Here is a 16523-nt window from a genome sequence, read left to right as displayed (position 1 = left end):
ATAGAAAACACAACCATATGATAAGTATCTAGTTTGGCAGCACATCATCTTAATAACTAGTGGTGGAGGAGTATGAAGCAGTCACAAATAGTCCTGGAAAATCATATAATTAAATCTGACCACTTTCTACAGTGCAATACTGTACATCAGCAGAGAAATAAGGATCTGTAACTGCAACCGGAAAGAATCCACAGCACCTATCATCATACCAGACAAAGGTAAACTTTCCATTCTCTAAATAAAATCTCAAATACTAATGAAGCACAGTATTGTTTTCAATTTATATTCACCCTCGGATGTAGCTGAGCTATCAAACAAGTGCCTGCACCTGTCCACATTCATGTAAAGAGGATGACTTTTCGATCATGCTCTGTAGGGTGCAACATCTCAGCATCCTACTGTACAGATTACTGAGCAGTAAGAACATCTTTGATCTCCCTTCATGCAAGATTTTTAAAAGAACAGAAGCAAGTGGGGCCATCCCAACTGTCTCTACTATGGAATCTATATGAAGTGTATTTGTATGTCACTCTACCTGATGTGCAAACTCGTTTTGTACTGGTGTCTCAGGAAAACTGAACAAATTTTGTTTCATTGTATAACCACTTTAAAAATGCTAAGGAGAACTTGACTGCATCTTTACAAAAAAAAATGACATTTAAAAAAAAACTTCACAGCTTTGTGGTGAAAATTAACATATACATAAAATCTATTTTTGGAAATAAAAATGATAAAACAAGTACCTTTCTACTATACCAAACATTTGTGCCCAGTCCATGCCATCTGAACTCTTTTAGTCAGCACTGCATTTGTTCTTCAGCTTCATTTGTCTAGATACAATTATCAATGGGAGACTGTCACACTCATTTCCCTCTACCACAAAATCGCATGTTTGGAAAGATTAAGGTCTTGCAGATTCTGTTCAGGAGCAAGTGTCACTAATCCATAGTTTCCTCCTGTGTGAGTGTGACTCTCACGGCAAGTAACAACTGCCTTACCATTCCATTCTGGACCATGACAGTAAATTACTAATACTAAGGACTAGAAATAAGGACAAAACTACGTAGTTACCTGTACAAGCTCAAAGAGCTTCCCATCCTGATTTGTTTATGTTCATATAGGGGCTGTTCACATAGGGCCAGGTAATTCAATACCCGGGGGAAATTTAACACTCTTAAACGTGTCTTTGGCGCCAGAACCCAAATGGCCAAAGTGCTAGCTACTCTGGTTCGGTTCTGAAGAGTCCAAACCTTCCGTACTTTATAAGTCAGTGTGTAAAGTATAAAGCTCGCCCTTTGCCGGGTCGTTTTTTATTTTTTTTAAAGACCATATCCGTTTCCTCCTAAACCGTAACAGACATCTCGAGCTTTTAACACCAAACCCCACTATCCCAAAATACCCTCGTTCCCATGTTCGCCCCGCGATCTTAGCCTATTATCGCAGAGCCAAACGATAAAGAAGTATAGGAATGGGTCACTCTTCCCTTCGTTTTGTTTGGCAAAATCGAGTTTCTGTAAAATGTAAATGTCTATCTTCGTATCATGTAACTGCAAACAGTGGAAACGCCTACAAGGAGATGAAGTACCTGCTCTGGGAGCTGCTCGGCTGTTCATCTTCCGTTGACAAGGAAACCAAGCCGCACTTCCTTTTCCAAGAAACCTTCCACTGCCATCATTTGAAATGCACATATTGGATGGGTTTTTTTTTAATTATTATAAAATAATGTCGAGTAGGTAAAAAAAAAAGTAAAATGTGCAAAAGTCAAGGCAAATTTAAGGGAGGGGAAGAAAAAAAATACCAAGAATTTCAAAATGATCACAGTAACAAGCTGCAAGAAAAGTTTCACGTTATAACGGATTTAAAAAACAGAAGAAAAACAGTGGTTGCACTTTGGCTCAAAAAGGAAAGAAAAAGAAAAGTAACGTCTTGCTCAGTGATTTGCACTAGATCTGCAAGACCACAAACTCTTGTAAACACTGTAGCTGTAAAATTCATTGCAAAGCCCACTTCTACAAAAAGAAACACCAGAAAAAGGTATAGAAAAAGAGTTAGAAACATGCCTTTCTTTAAAAATGCATATACTTCAATCGCCTCTCAATAAAACCAGTTGCATATTTTCGTTGGACTGCAAGTATTTCCCAGTGACTGCCGCCACTGACTCACAGACACAGCACCTTTACACAGTACCATCGCATGCTATAAAAACTTGTATTCAGAGAAAAAAAAAAAGCTAAAAACCATGCTTCAGCTCCCATTTTAAATAATAATGAAAGAAGAAAAAAATAATTTAAAAAAAGACAAAAAAAAAGGACAAGAATGCCACTGAAAAGGTACTCACCGAGCGGGAGTAAAATGTTGGAATAAAAATGAGATTTAGTATAAAATACAGTATGGCGGTGGAAGAAGGAACGAAGCGCTTTTCTCGCAGTCTCTGCCTCGGGCACTACTAACACGTGACTCGGGGCCAAGCCGACTCGCAGGCAGTGCAAAGAAGGAGGGGAAGGGGGAAGCCCAGCGGAGCCCAACTCCAGTCACCGGCGCCCAGACCGGCGCCTGCAGCACGCGCGGCCGGACGAGCAGGTGCAGCAGCTCTCAGCGGCGCGTGAGCCCGTCACCCAGTGCTGAGCGCGCGCCACACCGGCGCGAGCGCCAGGAGGGAGGAGGCGGGTCCTCCATGCTGGCGTGTGCGCGAGAGCCGGGAGCATAGGCGAAAAAGCTGTGAAGGCGAGCCGGCAGCGAGGATTTTCCAAAGATCCCCCTTCTGTACTCAAAAGTTTATTTTGGTTTCTTTTTTTCGTATGAGTTATTTTACATTGGACGAATTTATTATCATTATTATTGTTTAGTGCCATTTTGCTATGCTATTAGACTCTCCAGGTTGGGGGGGGGGGAGGGGGGGTCTACGAAGTGCTGCTGTGGAGTAAACGGGAAGGAAAGGGAAAGAGAGATACTATGACTGCGGCAGCTAAAATAAATATTTGGGTTTTATTTGTTTTCTTTGAACCGTTTATCTTTGATTCATTGCGGAATGGGTTCTGAAAGACTGGCTGGGTTTTGCGAAGAGGAAAGGAGCAGATGAGGTGGGAGGGGGGGGACTATTATTAGCAAAAATTGATTCCGGAGTCTCTGAGGTTCGTTCTCTTAGAGTTTACGTCTGTCATTTTTTTTCCAAGTCTGACATCTTTTGTCGATTTTTTTTCGAAGTTTGTTATACTCCTTTAAGTAAAGCAAACAAGTGATTACTTACAGTGTGTAGGAAGAAGATATTGGAAATACATTCCGAACGTTGAAGAATGAAGAACTAGTTTATTTATTTATGACGTGTATGCCACACATTTTCCCGCTCAAATTCAAGTTCAGTGATGGCTAACAAGCTACAAGAAGACAGTACAAATATGAAATAAAAACCATAATCTACACATATCAACAACGGACAGAATCGTAAATACATATGCAATGGGGGGGAGAAGAAATTAGGCATCAGCATCAATTAACAGAACATTTTTTAAAAAGGAAAGAGTTCAAAAACTTGTGAAAAACTTAAGTAATCATGCTGAGATCTAATGAATTTCGCCAAGGAATTCACCACTTAGTACCTATAAGAAAAAGTAGCAGAATAAGTTGACGTGGACTACTTTGTTACAGATAGGAAAATGAAGACGCAGATAGTCTCTCACACCATAGGTAGTATTGCAAGAAGGCAAAATGACAAGAGGCAACATATAATCAGGGACAATGCCATATAAAGTCTGAACCATTATAAATGTTAGCATTAAGTACCTACTGTCTGTGCACATACTGCACCTTTGTAGGAGAGCTAGACATGGATGCTGTATTAGTAGAACTATGCTTTTTATGTTTGTACCATATTTTGCATTAGATTCATGGTAAATGGTTGAAAAAACATCAAAGAGTCACTGGTCCGAAGAACTGAAAGCTATTTTTGAGAACAGTTGGTAGACATTTTGGTCCTGCAAAAAAGTGGAGGGTTTATGCACACCTGTACTTTTCAGAGACTGGATATTTCCACAGCTCATGTATCTCAGCATATTTATTAATCTTTTGAAATAGGTCACTTCCTCTCCACCAAAATAGCTTGAAAAGACTATTTTCGGGAATAGGGAGGAACAACTTTCACCAATGACTCATGATCAGGATATAAAAATTGAAAGGTGCATACTTAGTGTAACACAATAACATATTTCATCTTCTTGAATTAGCAACAACACATCAGTCCAATCCAGTGATTGTATGTGGGGTTATGTGCTATAGGGTGGCTATAGAAAGTTCTATCCCCCCTGGGATGTTTTTCATATTGATCTTGCAGGAGAAAAACGTTTTATTGGGTGCACAGCATATACCCTAAAACCAAAACTGAAATGTACTAATTGAAGAAAGGCCCCCTCCGCACCCACCCCCCCCCCAACCCACCCACCCAGTCACTAGTTGGTGGAAGCACCTTTGGCAGCAATTAATCTATGAGTCTGGTGGGATATGTCTTCACCAACTTTTCCTACTTAATTTGTTAATATTAGATCATTCTTTATAAAGCTGTTCAAGGTCTGCCAGGTGCACTGGACAACATTGATGGACAGCCATTTTCAAATCGTGCCACAGATTTTTAATTAGATTGAAGTCAGGTCTCTGACTGGGCCATTCAAGGACACTAACTTTTTCTTTAGCCACTCCACCATAGCTTTAGTAATGTGATGCAGGTCATTGCCTTGCTAAAAGTTTCATAAGAAAACAAAAGCAAAAAAAGAGATCTTCAGTAGAATAATAGAGAATCCTTTTTTTCATACAACCCTATAATGTAGGCAAGTTTTGTGGAGTGCTTGGATGTTTTGTCAGAAGCAGTTTGACCAGTCTTGGCCATGGAAATCTGCAGTTCTTTCAAAATTTCCGTCGGCTTCTTGGTTGTTTCTACAACCAGTTTCCTTCTTGCTCTGTCATTTAGTTTGGAGTAGTGGCCTGATCCTGGCAGTGTTTTTGGTGGTACTGTAGGTCTTCCACTTCTTAATAATCATCCTGATCATGTTATAAGGCACAGTCAAGGACTTTGCAATTCTTTTATACTCATCTCCCTGATCTGTGCTCTTTCATGACTTTATCCTAGAGTTTAGGTCTTTGTTTTGAAATGCACTAACCAGCAGATGGAACCAACAGGAACTGCTGAATTAATTCTCTCAGCTTGTGAATCAGAACAATTTCATTCATTAATTCATTCATTTAGCAGATGCTGCTATCAAAGATTCATAGCGATTTACAAAACATTAACATCAAAATACATATACTATTAATATACATTTTTAAAACAACAATAAAACCCTACCTCATTCATCTCCATCCAGGTAGGGCAAATTCACTATTGGAGGAATTCTACAACAGAGCACTCCATTTTAGATACCCTAATGCAGTGCCTCACCGGCCTCCCACTTAGCCATCTATCCCCCCTTCAGTCTGTTCAGAACTCTGCTGCACGTCTCATATTCCGCCAGAACCGATATACTCATATCACCCCTCTCCTCAGGTCACTTCACTGGCTTCCGATCAGATACCGCATTCAATTCAAGCTTCTCCTTCTTACCTACAAATGCACTCAGTCTGCTGCCCCTCACTACCTCTCTACCCTCATCTCCCCTTACGTTCCCGCCCGTAACCTCCGTTCACAGGATAAATCCCTCCTCTCAGTACCCTTCTCCACCACCGCCAACTCCAGGCTCCGCTCATTCTGCCTCGCCTCACCCTATGCTTGGAACAACCTTCCTGAACCCTTACGCCAAGCCCCCTCCCTGCCCGTCTTCAAGTCTTTGCTTAAAGCCCACCTCTTCAATGCTGCGTTCGGCACCTAACCCTTACCGTTCAGTGAATCCAAACTGCCCCAATTTGACTGCCCCTATCGGACCGACCGTTCACTTGTTATTAGATTGTAAGCTCTTTGAGCAGGGACTGTCTCTCTTTGTTAAATTGTACAGCGCTGCGTAACCCTAGTAGCGCTCTAGAAATGTTAAGTAGTAGTAGTAGTAGAGTTCTTATTCTATAATGGTCTCTTGGCACCCAGATTCTGATCTAGAATGGTGGCATAAACCTGCACTGATGCGCCTAAATCAAGGTGCGGCCATTTATGCCAGGTTAATAGCAGGCATAAATGGGTGCACCTAAGTATACCATTTATTGTGTATAGCTTATATTATTCTATATGTTGTGCACATAGGTTGGGGACACGTCCATGCTGTTCCTATGGTATGTCCAGGTGTACATCCCTATGCAGTTACATGCTATCTTATAGAATAGCACATAGAGCGTGTATATACTAAGTGACACTTTTCTGCGTACTTATGCATAAAGGTGTGCAAACCATGCATGCCCAATTATAGAATTGCCTTTTATGTGTGTTCTTCTGAAAATGATTGAATGCATGAGAGCTTAACATATTTAGGATTGCTACAGGTGTACACATTTGTTTCCTATTTCATTTTCTAAGAATTTCTGTAATGTGTTTTTACTTGGTTGTTGAGTGGAGGGATTATTATTATTATTATTATTATTTGTAGCATTTATACCCTGCTCTTTCCCGCTCAATAGCAGGTTCAGTGCAGCTTACAATGTATGGGTACAAAGTATCACAAGGATAATACAGTTGTATGGAGTAGAACAATGTATGGGTACAAAAGCATCACAAAGATAACATCGTTGTATAGAGTAGAACAAGAGGAAGAGATGTGGGGGAAAGATTGAAGTATGGGTAATCTTAGTGGTATGATTTGATTTGTAAACTAAGTTGGGTCGTTTGGATAGGCTTCTTTGAAGAGGTGAGTGTTGATACACTGAACAAACACTTGAATGCATTTTACTTCCAGGCTATAAGACAACAAATAGGAGGAAGGTGTTCTGTAGCTACTGACTTTAGACTATGTAACTTTGTAAGTCTAAGTGCTTTGAAAATACACTTCTAAGTGTGTAAGGAGGAGGAGGTGTATGTGTGTAGGCATCTGTGGGGATAGATGGGTGGGGTATATGGGATGTGTATACATATGAGGGAGAGGTATGGGATGTAGATATGTACATGTGAAAGGGAATTGTAGAGCCAGTGGTGGTGGTGGGGGGAGGAGAAGTTAGGAGTAGAAATGCAAGCTCTTCAACCTTACAGGGATCTGCTTATTACAAGGATTTCCTGCAACACTGATGGTGCCTGAAAAATCTTTGATTAAGGGAACCATGATATTTATTTATGTCACGCAAATGTTAATAATTTATATATATTTTAATAGGGCTGTGCATCAATTACATTTTTTAATCACTTGATTAATCATGATTAAAATTTGTAGTCATGAGATTAATCATGTAAACCACCCCTTCACATTTCCTTATGTGCAGTGCAAAATGTAGAGACAGCCGATCACTAAACTGAAAATAAAATCTTTATCCTACCTTTGTTGTCTGCTGATTTTACTTTTCCAATCACCTTGTTCCCAGTATCCTGTTCTTGCTTTTCCTGTACACTGAACTGTGTTTTCAGTCCATTTACGATTTCATTTCTCTCCTCCTTTCTTCTTCACTTCCTGCTCTATATCCATCTTCAGCACTGATCTTTCAAGCACAGCTTTCTCCATTTTTGGAGCCTTGTTCAATCGATCTCGTTTTCTATCTCTTCCCCTCCCCTCCATCCACCTCTTCCCTCTCTTGTATCTTCCTTTTCATCCATATGCAGCATTTTCTTCTTTCTCATTTTCCTTCCCTTCCCCTCCTTCCATGTGTATTTCCCCTCTCTTCCTTCCCTCCCTTCTCTTCCATTTATAACCAGCATGTCCCCTTTTTCTTTCATCTCCTCGTTTCAGCATTTCTTCCTATGTCTCCCTGCCCCCCCATCTCACAGTCATCTCTCATTCTCTCCCTTCCTCCATGAGTCCAGCATCTCTCCCACTCTCTTCCCCCCCTCCATCAAGTTTCTCTCTCCCCCATTCATTTTCCCATCACTCTCTTCCCCCACAGGTTTGGTGTCTCTCCCTACCTCCATGTCCATCACCAGTTCTCCAAAATTGAGTATCTTTGTAGCAGCAGTAATTAAGCCAGGCTGCCTCCAGCTGGTGTATGGGATTTCTTTCTGTCACTTTCTGCCATGTGGCAACAGAGAGAGGTGACAGGGAGGGCCTCTGGGGCTGACTAGAAGCAGCCTGGTTTTGCCAATGATGATAATAAGTTTAGAGGTAGGGAGAGAAGCTCTACTTGGGGGTGAGGAGGGGGAGTGGGGGTGGGATAGTAGAAGGTGGGCTTCACACATGTTAATTTTATTTTAATGCATTAAAATATTTGGTGTGTTCATCATAATAATGATGTGTTAAACGTATAGCCCTAATCTTTTGCTAAACTGTGCTAGCAATTTCCACCACTGCAAATGTGCAGCTGCTTTGTATTTGCCTCACAAGAATCGCTAGCGCGGCTTAGTAAAAGAGATCCAAAATAATTAAGCACACATTATGGGGCCCTTTTACTAAGCCGCTTAAGCATCTATGTGCGCCCAACATGCATCAGAATGGAGTTACCGCCTGTCTACTCCGTGGCTTTTGTGGTAATTTCATTTTTGGCGTCCGTCCAATAAGTGTGTCCAAAAAATAATTTTTATTTTTGGACGTGTGTGTCGGACGCATGCCAAGTGGCATTTGGTGCACGTAGGTCATGACTGCCCAGTTACCATGTCGGACTTTACCGCTAGATCAATGGCTAGCAGTAAGGTCTCAGACCCAAAATGGATGCATGGCAATTTTCATTTTGCTGCACGTCCATGTTCAGCAAAAATTTTTAAATGGCATTTTTTGCAGGTGCGCTGAAAAATGATTCTACGTACGCCCAAAACACTTGTCTACACTAGTGCAGGCCATTTTTCAGTGCACCTTAGTAAAAGGACCCTATATATTTTTATTTGTAGAATTAAAATATCAAACTATTATTTGTTAATGAACTATATATAAATTCTTTTAAAACTGAAGGTTCTTTCAGGCATGAAAAAAATCCCATTATTTTTGTATTCTTTTTCACAGGGTTTACACTTTCTGTAACAGTTATCTTCTCCAAATTCAGATGTACTGTATTTTATTATAAGTACTTCAGCTAACCATAGTAACTTTACTTAAGAACTCTTTCTAGAAGACAGACTTTTTAAACTGTAAAATGAGTTTATCTTGTTGGGCAGACTGGATGGACCATTCAAGTCTTTATCTGCCACATAGGCGGTCGGTGGCCCAACTGTTTGGGGAGGCTAAAGGGGGCAGGTTTAGGGGGTGGGGCCAGGGGTTGAACTTAAATCCATAATTGTCTGATAACACACAGAAAAAATAAATAAATAAAAATAAAAGTCACAATTAATACCTTTTATTAAATTTAGATATTAGATATGTATCATATGTCAAAGAATAAAGTGGATGCTCAAAGCATATACTAACCACAATCGCTCAACTGCAAAACACAATGCACAACTTAGTGCAAAAACACACTCAGAACCTTACTGTACCATAAATATTACACTGGGCAGAACCTAATACACCAATATACCACCCATACAGAAAATGCAGACCATCAACAATATGAAACAAGGGATCATATCATCACAATTCTCATGTAGAGCCACAAAACACCCTAATTCATGTTTAATGTTGGATAAAATGCCATAAATAAGTAAATAAATATAAACTTTTAATGATGAGCACCTGATTCTCAAAGTGGACATATTCCAAACTATAATGAAAATAAAATGATCTTTTCTATCTTTGTTGTCTGGTGACTTTGTTTTTCTGATCATGCTGCCCAGTATCCGATTCTGCTGCTATCTGTCCTCTTAACTCCGTTTCCAGGGCTTCCTTTCCATTTATTTCTTTACTTTCCGCCTTTCTTCTTCATTTCTTGACCTACATCCGTAAGTAAAAGCTGGCTCCTCCGCAGACTTGACTGTCCAGTGGATTCAGCTTCTGCCTATTTTCTTCATCCATGTGCAGTTTTTCTCTCTTCCTTTTCCCTCATCTCATCTCCTTCCTCACTCTTCCCTCCCCTCCATCCATGTCCAGCATTTCTTCTCTCTCCCTTCCCTTTCCTCATCCATGTCTAGCAACTTTCCTCTCCCCTTCCCCCCTCCAGCCATCCATACCCACCCAGCGATTCTCTCCTCTCCCCTGCCCCCTCCAGCCATCCACACCCACCCAGCGATTCTCTCCTCTCCCCTGCCCCCCTCCAGCCATTCACACCCACCCAGCGATTCTCTCCTCTCCCCTGCCCCCCTCCAGCCATCCACACCCACCCAGTGATTCTCTCCTCTCCCCTGCCCCCCTCCAGCCATCCACACCCACCCAGCGATTCTCTCCTCTCCCCTGCCCCCCTCCAGCCATTCACACCCACCCAGCGATTCTCTCCTCTCCCCTGCCCCCCTCCAGCCATCCACACCCACCCAGTGATTCTCTCCTCTCCCCTGCCCCCCTCCAGCCATCCACACCCACCCAGCGATTCTCTCCTCTCCCCTGCCCCCCTCCAGCCATCCACACCCACCCAGCGATTCTCTTCGCTCCCCTGCCCCCCTCCAGCCATCCATACCCACCCTTAACAATTCTCACTCCCCTGCCTCCATCACAGCAGCCACAGTGAAAGCCTGCCTCTAGCCTTGTAAGCCTTCCCTTCATTTCCATCAGTGTCCCGCCCTCGCGGAAAGAGGAAATGATGTCAGAAGAAGGCGGGACACTGATGGGAATGAAGGGAACGCTTACAAGTGAAATATTCAGATCCTTTTCTCAATAGAGAAACCTCAAACTTGTAAATTTCCACCAATCTCTTTTCATTCGTATTTTCTCATTTACCACATAATCAGGCACTCTTTTATAATTTCAGTCAACTTAGATCAAACAACAATTCTCTCTTTCAATTTTTACACACAGAGCTCAAAGCTGCATGTCCGTCTTGGCCAAATCGTCAGTTGCTCTCTTCTCTGTGTTCCCATGCAGAATTCTAACAGGAGCTGATCATTCAATCAGAGAGCTCTATTTGAATGCAGATTAACATACAGACACTCTAATGTGAATGTTTAGTCAAAAACACTAGATAAACCCTTCGTTTTTGGATCAAACTTCACATTTTTGATCAGAGCCATGCCCTAACATTAAGGCTGTAAACATTTCCAACAATTTTTACCCATAAATATGCAAATGAGAACCTCCCAAAAATGGACTAATTTGCATATGACTTGAGCAAATTTGAGTACATAGCATACCAATCCCACTTCCTAGCACCTAAATTCTGCAATTAGATTTAATACAAATACTTTTAAAACTTATTTTTAGCACTTTTAAATTTTCAAGGGTCAGTGCAAGTCTCTTTAGTATGAACTGCTCATGTGCAGGAAGTCATCCTTGTTAAATATCTCCCTGGCAACCCAGGACACCTCCAGCCTACCCCCCCTGCTCTCCCAGCAGTAAGGTAAACAAATTAAACCAATTTCTACAACTGGTTACACAAGGCTAGAGATGGGCTTTCACTGCAGCAGCTGCTGCTGCGACGATGGAGGTAAATCAACAATTTAAACCCCCCAGAGCAGCGGAACTCTCAGGAGAAACAGCTGATCCATCCTGCTGCGACTGGGGAGGCTTAGCCTCCCCAAGCCTCTTATACCGGGCGCCTGTGATCTGCCGTCATTTACTATGTTATTTCTTTATTGCATTTGTATCCCACATTTTCCCACCTTTTTGCAGGCTCAATGTGGCTTACAATACATCATGAATGGTGGAAATATAAACATTTAGTGTTACAGAAGAATCTTGGGTAACATGTTAATGATAAAACATGATAGTAATATAACAAGCAGATATTATAAGACAGTTCTGAATATATGTAGAGGAGTGGTGTATGTTCACATTTGTTGAGCATTGTGGTATGCCTTATTAAAGAGATGGGTCTTCAGTAGTTTGCGGAAGTTGGTTAGTTCGCAAATCGTTTTTAAGTTGCGTGGCATTGCGTTCCATAACTGTGTGCTCAAGTAGGTAAAGTTTGATGGATGCATTAGTTTGTATTTTAGACCTTTGCAGTTAGGGAAGTGCAGATTAAGGAATGTGCGGGATGATCTTTTAGCATTCCTGGGTGGTAAGTCTATCAGGTCTGACATGTAGACTGGTGCGTCTCCGTGAATGATTTTGTGAACTAGGGAGCATATTTTGAACGAGATGCGTTCTTTAAGTGGGAGCCAGTGTAGCTTTTCTCGTAGGGGTTTAGCACGTTCATATTTTGTTTTAACCGAATATGAGTCTAGCTGCAGTGTTCTGGGCTGTCTGAAGTGTCTTGATTATTTGCTCTTTACAGCCGGCGTAGAGTGCATTACAGTAGTCTAGATGACTGAGCACCATTGATTGTACCAGATTGCGGAAAACAGTCCTTGGGAAGAAAGGTCTTACTCTTTAATTTCCACATTGAGTGAAACATTTTCTTGGTTGTGTTTTTCGCGTGGCTCTCAAGTGTTAGGTGTCGATCAATGGTAACTCCAAGAATTTTTAGGGTATCCGAAATTGGAAAGTTCAGATTTGGTGTGTTAATGGTGGTGAATTTGTTCATGTTATGTTGAGAGGTAAGTATTAGGCACTGGGTTTTTTCTGCATTAAGTTTCAGCTGAAATGCATCTGCCCATGAATGCATGATATGGAGACTTTGGTTGATTTCATTGGAAATTTCCATTAGATCTTGTTTAAATGGGATGTAGATCGTTACGTCGTCTGCATATATGTATAGGTTGAGGTTTTGGTTTGATAATAATTTGGCCAAGGGTATCATCATTAAGTTGAATAGAGTCAGCGAGAGGGGGGGATCCCTGTGGGACTCCACATTCGGGTATCCATGTGGCTGAAGTAGTCGAGTTAGATGTCACTTGGTATGATCGTGTGGTTAGGAATCCCTTGAACCAATTGAGAACGTTACCTCCAATTACGAAGTACTCAAGGATATGTAGTAGTATTCCATGATCAACCATGCCGAAAGCGCTTGACATGTCAAATTGTAGGAGTAGTATGTTTTTTCCAGTTGCAATCATTTGTTTGAATTTAGTCATGAGAGGAACTAGTACTGTTTCAGTACTGTGGTTTGACCGAAATCCTGACTGGGAGTCGTGGAGTATTGAGAATTTATTTAAATAGTTTGTGAGTTGTTTGGTCACCATTCCTTCCGTTAGTTTGGTTATTAAGGGAATGGATGCTACTGGCCTGTAGTTGGTTAGTTCAATGTTATGTTACCATTTCTTTTGAAATCTATGTATAGTTCCTTCTTGTTTCAAGCTGACATCTCACAGAAGAGAACACAGAGTTGCACATCACAGAGTACCTGTAGTCAGATAAGTATCTGTACAACAATCATAAAATAAAAATTAGATGCGAAAATATCATTTTCTTAAGGAATTAAGGGGGCCTTATACTAAACCAGGTTAAGCAGCTAGCACAGGCTTTACCCTGTGGAAAAGGTTAGCACCAACCTGCACTCACATTTATCATGTGGTAAGATATACTGCACAGTTAAAATGTTTATTAAATATTTGATATACCACCATACTGAGTCACACCAATAGTCCATCTAGCCCAATATCCTGCTTCCAACAGTGGCCAATCCAGGTCATAAATACCTGGCGGAAACCGAAATAGTAGCAACATTCCATGCTACCAATCCCAGAGCAAGCAGTGGTTTTCCCCATGTCTATCTCAGTAACAAACTATGGACCTTTCCTTCAGGAACTTGCCCAAACCTTTTTTAAACCTAGATACACTAACTGCTGTTACCAGATCCTCCTGCAACAATTCCAGAGCTTAACTATTCTTTGAGTAAAAAAAAAAAATTCCTTCTTTTTGTTTTAAAAGTATTTCCACGTAATTTCATTGTGTCCCCTAGTCTTTGTACTTTTTGAAAGAGTGAAAAATAGATTCACTTTTATCTGTTCTACACCACTCAGATTTTGAAGACCTCAATCATATCCCCTCTCAGCCGTCTCTTTTCCAAGCTAACCTCTTTTGCCATTCCTCATATGAGAGGTGTTCCATCCCCTCGATCATTTTCATCACTCTTCTTTGAACCTTTTCTAATTCTGCTGTATCTTTTTTGAGATACAGTGACCAGAATTGAATGCAGTACTGAAGATTAGGTTGCACATGTTACATATAGGTGCTTTCTTTGACCATAATGGACTCACAATCCAGGTTTTGTAACTGATTAATGCAGCAAGGGGTGTGTTAGGAGTGGAGCAAGGAGTGGCCTTTCCTGTCAGCTATCACACTGGTTATTACCATGCAGTAGCCAACCCAACTGGTAGTAGCATGGCTGCAATTACTGCCACCTCAAAATATTACTGCCACTTCTAAAAGAGGTTGTAAGTGCTGCCACAGTCTAGACAGACAAGAAGCACACATTAAGGTGGAGGAGTCTAAGTTAGTGCTCTTCCTTGACATCCCTACTGATGTCAAAGTCTTGCACAGTAGCCAATTCCCAATACCCCCTTCAAAAGTCTGATCCCCCCTTGGCCAGATCCCTGCACGCTAGCCTTAACTTATATGTCTCTCCCCATAATATAAATCCTGCCCCCAGCCCCCTTCCAGGACTCACCTGGGGGTTCCCCAGTGAGGCTTGGCAGCAGCAGTTCTTCCACTGCCACCCAGGTCAGCAAACTTGCTGAAAATAGTGTTTCTGCACTTTAGCAGTAGACTAGAAGGAGGCAGAGGTACCATTTTGAGGGACAGCATCCAGGGCCGTGCCGACACGGTAAGCGGGGTAAGCATGGCAGGGGGGCACCATCCTCTGGGGAGTGTCGCCGCACCATGCTTACCCCGCCCTCCTGCTCCTATTGCCCAACTGCCCGCCCTCTTCTCTCTCCGTCCCAACATCCCTTTCCTTTTTTTTAGCCTTTTAAATTTACCTCCATCCGGCAGCGCAGCATCAGTGAAGGAGGCGGTGCTCCCGACGTGTCTAGCCTTCCCTTCGCTCAGTGTTCCGCCTTCTTCTGACGTCAAGGAAATGACGTCAGAAGAAGACGGGACACTGAGCGAAGGGAAGGCTAGACACATCGGGAGCGCCGCCTCCTTCACTGACGCTGCGCCTGCGCTGCCAGACGGAGGTAAATTTAAAAGATTTAAAAAAAGGAAAGGGATGTTGGGGGGGAGAAGAGGGCGGGCAGTTTTGGGACATGGGAGCGGGAGTGCAGGGGAGAGAGGAACATGGATGTGAGGGCAGGGTTCATGGAAGGGAGCAAGAGGAATTGCTGGGTAGGGATGAATGGAGGAGACAGAGGAGCATGGATGGGAGGGCAGGGCTCAGGGAGAGAGGGGAATTGCTGGATAAGGATGAATGGAGGGGACAGAGGAGCATGGATAGGAGGGCAGGGCTCAGGGAGAGAGGAGAAATTGCTTAATATGGATAGATGGAGGTGGGCAGGGGACATAGGAGCATGGATGGGAGGGCAGGGCCCAGGGAGAGAGGAGAAATTGCTTAATATGGATGGATGGAGGTGGGCAGGGGACAGAGGAGCATGGATGGACATGGATGGGATTGCAGAGCTCAGGGAGAGAGGAGAAATTGCTTAATATGGATGGATGGAGGTGGGCAGGGGACAGAGGAGCATGGATGGGAGGGCAGAGCTCAGGGAGAGAGGAGAAATTGCTTAATATGGATGGATGGAGGTGGGCAGGGGACAGAGGAGCATGGTTGGACATAGATGGGATTGCAGGGCCCAGGGAGAGAGGAGAAATAGCTTAATATGGATGGATGAAGGTGGGCAGGGGACAGAGGAGCTTGGATGGGAGGGCAGGGCTCAGGGAGAGAGGGGAATTGCTGGATAGGAATGAATGGAGGGGGCAGGGGACAGAAGAGCATGGATGGGAGGGCAGGGCTCAGGAAGAGAGGAGAAATTGCTGGACATAGAGGGGAGGGAAGAGAGATGAAGGAGATGAAATCAGGGAAAAGGAAGTGAGGAGAAAAACTGCACATGGATGAAGAAAATAGGCAGAAGCTGAGGACCAGAAATGAAGAAGAAAGGAGGAAAGGAAATAAATGGAAAGGAAGCCCTGGAAACGGAGTTAAGAGGACAGATAGTAGCAGAATCAGATACTGGGCCAGCATGATCAGAAAAAGAAAGTCACCAGACAACAAAGGTAGAAAAAAATCATTTTATTTTCATTTTAGTGTTTGGAATATTTACATCTGCTATCTTATTTTGCAATGTATAGCAATTTGTTTCTAAGAATATTGCTGACAATTCCTGTCAGTGTGGCAAGTGGTGAGCAATCATTTTCACGGGGGGGGGGGGGGCAACTGATAGTCTGCAGGGGGGTGCCAGAGACTCTAGGCACCGCCCTCACAGCATCAACCCAGACAGCGGTAGAGGGGACCACTGCTACCTAGCATCACTGTACAACCTGTTAGCAGCTCACAAGTAGTCCCAGAAGGGGGGTGGGGGTTAGGATTAGGGTGGAGTTTGGGGCACAGAATCTAGGGTTGGGTTTGAATGTCTGGGTGTGGGGGTTCCAAAA

General features: G+C 42.6%; 1 protein-coding gene across 1 annotated transcript in view; it reads right to left on the bottom strand.

The window, feature by feature from the left end:
- Window positions 1–2389, bottom strand: part of RALYL (RALY RNA binding protein like) — an 815331-nt gene extending 812942 nt beyond the window's left edge. Inside the window, exon 1 of the mRNA XM_030216020.1 lies at window positions 2339–2389. The gene's annotated coding sequence lies outside the window, so the exon portion shown is untranslated. The remainder of the gene's footprint in view (window positions 1–2338) is intronic.
- Between the last annotated feature and the right edge of the window lie 14134 nt (window positions 2390–16523).

This window comes from Microcaecilia unicolor, chromosome 1 (assembly GCF_901765095.1).
Source record: "Microcaecilia unicolor chromosome 1, aMicUni1.1, whole genome shotgun sequence".
NCBI classification, from domain to species: Eukaryota; Metazoa; Chordata; class Amphibia; order Gymnophiona; family Siphonopidae; genus Microcaecilia; species Microcaecilia unicolor.
This window is presented reverse-complemented; position numbering and strand designations above follow the sequence as displayed.